This window comes from Thamnophis sirtalis, unplaced genomic scaffold (assembly GCF_051295495.1).
Source record: "Thamnophis sirtalis isolate CommonGarterSnake01/CBP01778 unplaced genomic scaffold, rThaSir2_p1.2 scaffold_7, whole genome shotgun sequence".
Lineage (NCBI taxonomy): Eukaryota > Metazoa > Chordata > Lepidosauria > Squamata > Natricidae > Thamnophis > Thamnophis sirtalis.
This window is the reverse complement of record NW_028261387.1, coordinates 58,845,298-58,851,333: the sequence shown is the minus strand read 5'-3', so window position 1 is coordinate 58,851,333 and position 6,036 is coordinate 58,845,298. Positions and strand designations below refer to the sequence as shown.

Below are 6,036 nucleotides of genomic sequence, written 5' to 3'. Positions count from 1 at the left end.
AGTATAGCAATTTGATAAATAAATATTTCAAAATCTACCAGTGGCATTAACTGCATTTGCAAAACTGAGTTAGTGCCTTTCATATTGGAAAATCCTTAACTGGTAGATACGTTGCATAACAATGGGACTTTTTAATTAAAGAAAGCTATTGAATTGCCTTATTATATGCTAGGGCACCGAACTCTAATCGGATCACATAATTATATTTCTTAATTATTTTCTTCGCAGCAGAGGGGGAAAGATGAGAAGGTCCCAATAGACAACATAAGAACTTATAGGAAACGATGGCCAGATCTAGTTCACATCCTACATTTCAGGTCAGACTGCATTTGTCCTAAAACATCTTTCTTGGGTCTCCTGGAAGGAACAAATGAACAGGTAATATTTTCATATGTATTATTCCTAAGGGAAGTTATCTCTTAGAGACGTTAAGCCTCTGTTCAAGGAAATAAGGTGGGAGTACAACTTGGTACACTTAGATTAACTTTCAGGGCTATGACTAACACATAGAGTTGAGGGATCAGTTCCCTCAGTTCCATGAAGTAATAATGCTAGAAGCTTTATTTTAAGAAACAACATGGATCCCCATATCAAAACAACTTACTTTATGTGTGGCCAGAACCTGAACATAACATTTAATAAAGCACAGTACTTAAACAAAGTGGTTCGCTTGAGATCTGCATACATGGGGCAGATTGGACTAGATTGTAAGGGTGACACAGAAATATAATTTTATGTCATTTTATTCTATTTAACATACTTAAGCATTAAATGATATTTTATCTTATCCTATAACTATTGTATTTTACCCCACTCTTATTTTAAATTATTTGTATAGGATTTCTTGGTGATATGTGTTTGGACTTTGTGATTTGATATGGCCTATAGGCTAATCAATAAAGCTATTAAAAAGAAAAAAAAGAGAAAATGTTGGGTCTGCAGTTAGAGACACTTTTTTTCTGACAGGTAACTAGGAAAAACTCATAGAACTTTGCATAATATATGACATCTGCACCAAGGAATGGTTGATGAAGCTGATGAAACTTGCGGAGTTGGATAAATTAATGTCTCTGATTATAGAAAAGACAGTATCTATATGTATGGCTGACTGAAAATCCCTTACAGACTTTTTGCATGAAACAGAAAAATACTTCACAATTTGTAGTTTAGATGATTAGGAAAAAATGGCTAATAGAAAAAATGAGGGTTTTTGTTTTCCTAATCATGGAGTAAGAGATGATTTTGTAATTATACTTCTATTTGCTGCAAAAAAATTGGAAGCTTTATTCTATATCTTTATATTCTTTTTTTCTGCACTGTTATTTGTCTTTCTCTTTATCTGCATTAGTTACTGTTAGTTTTTATATTGTCTTTAAATTATATGGATACACACATATGTACGTGTGGGGGGGGTTGTGTGTGTGTGTGTGTGCGGACACACACGCACACACACAAAATTTGTGTGCATGTTTGTGTGTGAAGGCCACCTTTTCCCCAACAACATTTCTGAATATAAGTGTTTTTACTACTGATTTTCAACCACATGGATTAACTCTGAGAAGTTCAAGCCTCACATAAGAAACAGGTTACTGTTACCAATTGGCAAAATGTTTTGCTACAGTACAATCTATGAATCTAGGTCCCGTTTATGCTGAAAGTCTGTTGCTCAAAACCTTTGTCTTGTTATAATTAATTGCAAGATCATTTTAATCAATAATCTCAAGGGAGACTAGGAATCTCTGTAGCCCCAAAGTGTGATCTCATCAGTATACAGCAGCTATTCCATAATCTTTTAGGGAAAAAACTAATTGCTACTGACATTTATAAACATGTCATTTATTAAAAAGTTAAATGAGAGTCACTAAAATAATTAGGAAAATCTTATTTTGCACTTACCATCTTATCTCTTTGTGTCTTTAAAAATTCCAAGTTCTAACCAAATTTGTCCAAAATCAAAAGCAATTGAGTAATAATATTTACAATATACTGGTAGAGGCATTTTTAAAAATCATTAGGTAATTCATCTTTGCTAATTGCCCATATCATTATTTATTTGAAATATTTCATACTCTCATTCCATTATAGTATTCAGGATGGCTTAAAAACAAAACATTGCAAAATATTTCAAGCAATTTTTTTTTAAAAGAATAAAGAATAAAACCCAGAGATTCCAGATTGCACTCAACCATTTCATGAAAGCAAAGCAAAGACTGAGATTTTTTCAAGTATCTCAAATTATAGTCCACCACATGTTCTAATTTTTGTAGTCAATTTCTAGAACATCTAATACAGACAAGTGGAGCAGGTAAAACCAATTTAAAACACATGGTTTTGTGAATTTGTAGTGATTGTTCAGACAAAATACAGCATGCCAAGTCTTTCCTATGAATCATTCTGGGTTTTCCCCCCTGTTTTTTTGTAACATATTCAGGGTAGAAAGGTATTCATTTGCCTTTGAGATTGGCCTTTTCAAAATATAATTATGCAAGCAGCATCCAGCTAGTGGAGACAAAGAGAGCTTCAATTCCCCTTTCTCTCAGTTTCTGCCTTCAAAGGAACATAGTTAATTGCTCCATGGTCTAATTGCTTTACTAGTCCGCCATTTTTGCCTGGAATGTTCATTTGCTCACCCTTCTTTTACTACAGGCAACAACCACAGGTTTGCGTTCATATAGAGCTGTGGTGGCACAGTGGTTAGAATGCAGTATTGCAGACTAATTCTGCTGACTGCCAGCAGTTTGATTCTCATCGACTCAAGGTTGACTGAACCTTCCATCATTCTGAGATTGGTAAAATGAGAACCCAAGTTGTTGGGATGCTGACTCTGTAAACCACTTAGAAAGGTATATAAGTCTAAGTGGCTACTGCTATATAAGAGTTCAAAATGTTGGAATTCTATGAAAGCTTGATGAACTTCTCCACATGCAAAAATTATAACACATAATCAGGAGACAAACAATGAAAGCTTAAAGTATGTACTTTTTAGAATTGTCTTATTTTCCCCTACAATGAATTATCTAAGGATCTGCAACCCAGGACTGCCGAAATTCATCTTTGCTTGCCAACTTTTTCCTCCATCTCTTTCCCTTTGACTGCAATCACTACCAACTAACTTTTAGCCCACTTCACTTTTCCCTACCTCTCTCCCAGACTGAGTGTGTGTAAAAAATATCTTGTATTATTGTGTCTGTTTTTCCACAGACTCAGTGTATTAGTTACAAAGACTATCTGCAGGTTTAGGATATCATATGCCATGATAATATATGGTGTCTTCCTTCCCCATTCTCTCAGCCAAAGGTTGGCTATATTTTCTAAATGGACCTGTTCACTATTTGGGTGTATTTTCCTAGAACATTCATAAATACTATTCACAGGAAACAATGTAATATATTGGTTTTTTTAAAAAAAACTATTGAGTATTATTTTAATCTTTTGTCCCCACATAAGTAGATATAAATTATATCTCTTCCTCTTCTCACTCTAAACCCAGCGCCAGCAAAAGAATCCTTTCTGTGCAAAATTGTCGGAGATGGACGCTTTTATCCTAAAAATCTCTAGAGATTAAATTTTTAGAAGTGGCTGAGATACTTCAGGGTATGCTGAAGAATAATAAGAGATCAAACATTTTGCTGACCAAGAGAAAGAGATCCGGCTCCTTTTTATTGCCTTGTAAGCAATCTTTAAATAAGGTTATGTCAGAATGATGCCTTTCATACTCACAACAAAGAACACTACACTTAAAGTTCTTTTCCTCGTGTTCATAGGTTTCTTGAAACGTAATCCCATTTGGCAACTGATAGACTTCATGTAGTTGAAGAATAAGTAAGGTCTGCAGAGTATTACTACAATTTCTTTTGTACAATACATGGTAGAGTTAGACTGTCCCTTCTACATCATAAATTTTACATAAATGACCTTTGCAATCATATCATAAGCAACTGCGTTGTCTTTGCTGATGATGTAAAACTATTCAACACCACTGACAATGTTGCTGCCCTACAAAGGGACCTTGACCATGTGTAAGAATGGTCAAACAATTGGCAACTCCAAATCTCAAGCAACAAATGCTCTGTTTTACATAGTGGCAAAAAAAAATCAGAACACCAAATACAAGCTGGACGGATATGACCTCGTGGATGACCCTCACTCTGCTAAGGACCTGGGAGTATTCATTTCTAATGATCTAAGTGCCAGAGCTCACTGTAACAGCATTGCCAAAAAGGCATTAAGTTTTGCAAAGCGTCTTCTCCAATAATATTGTATTGCAAACTAGGGCATATAAAACCTTTGCTAGACCTATCCTCAAATAGAACTTATCTGTCTGGAACCCACACTGCATATCAGACAATTGAGCGAGTCCAGAGATATTTTATGAGAAGAGGCCTCCACTCTTCCATTCACAACAGAATACCTTATACCACCAGGCTTGAAATTTTGGGCTTAGACAACTTAGAACTATGTCATCTTCGGTCTGACCTTGGCATAGCAAAAATATCTGCTACAACATCCCACCTGTCAATGACTACTTCAGTTTCAACCACAACAATACATGAGCACACAATAGATACAAACTTAAGGTAAACTGCTCCAAACTCAATTGCAGAAAATACGACTTTAGTAACAGAGTGGTCAATGCCTGGAATGCACTACCTGACTCTGTGGTTTCATCCCCAAACCACCATAACTTTAACCTTAAACTGTCTACTGTTGACCTCACCCCATTCCTAAAAGGTCTGCAAGGGGTGCGCCTAAGTGCACCAATGTGCCTACTATCCCTGTCCTACTGTCCCCACTTATTCATATCCATTTCCTGTATTCATAATTATGTTTATACTTATATTTGTTATCTTATACATGCTTGACAAACTAAATAAAATAAAATGAAATAAAATATAGGGCAGCACTATACATTCTGCTCCTTATATTGATTAATGGTGGAATTAACCTCTTCTAGTATTTTGCAGTATGCTCTGATCTGGAGTCATCTGACTAAGGAGATGGAGATGAATTGCCACTTTCCAGATTGATTAATTATAATTAGTGCAAAGGAGAAATTTGAGACTTATCAGGAGATATTGCTGTCTGAATGGAAGGCAGGTGTATTTTCCCAAAATCATACAATGTTCCCAGAAGAGAGGATTTCTATTAATAATGGTTTGCAGTCTTTTCACATACTGAAAATTGATGGGTCAGCCTATAATAATCAAAAGCACTTGTATTTGGTCGGGTGCAACTCCTTTTGCAAGTACAAGTGAATGCTGCATTATATTCTCAAATAATGCCGATGATATCTCCATAAATTTTATTACATTTTCTTTAACAATATATGTTTTCCTGTAACATAATCCTCCGTCCACAGATTTTATAAATGTTCAATACTGAATTCGGATATAAATATGGAAGTAGCAGAACATTCCTGCAAATGTAAATATGCTTATTTCAGTTGTTTGTATACTGACAATTGAAAACAAAATATTGGTGTAGAACCAAATAAATTTTTGCAGTGAAATTGACCACTAAAGGGTATTCAATAGTTTTAATTAAGAATAATTTGTTCATAGAAAATAGGACGCTAATGTTAAAGGTGGTTTTATCTAGCATTTCAAGTTGAAAACAATTGTTTGACATGTAATATACAATTCCCATTTCTCTCCTGAGCTGACTTTTTGTAAAATGCCTTTGTCCTGGGCCATTTTACTTTCATTGCACAGGTAGCTGTTTACAGCTTATCTTTGCCTTGTCTGCAGGATCTTTTCTTCCAATAAGCAATATGTTAAACTAGGCAGGGCAATATTATCTGCAGAATTGAGGTCATAGAAATGCATTTTATCATTTCATCCCAGAGAAGAGAATCATTGATTTGATATGCTCAGCTACCTTTTCTCAAATATCACTCTCCTTCTGCAAATAGTGATCTTAAATTATGTTCATAATTTCCTGTGTGTGTGTGTATTTCTAAGATGTTGGAAATATTTTAATATGGTATTCCATTTGTGTCAAATATTTCTGACTATAAAGCCCCATTCAGAAGAGTGC

At 34.8% G+C, this 6,036-nt stretch overlaps 1 long non-coding RNA gene across 1 annotated transcript; it reads left to right on the top strand.

Moving 5' to 3' along the window:
- The first annotated feature begins 229 nt into the window (after window positions 1-229).
- Window positions 230-5,397, top strand: LOC106538276 (uncharacterized). Its single transcript, XR_001312712.2, has 3 exons — window positions 230-378; window positions 3,765-3,822; window positions 4,965-5,397. It is a non-coding gene; the product is annotated as an uncharacterized LOC106538276 (long non-coding RNA).
- Window positions 5,398-6,036: the final 639 nt, after the last annotated feature.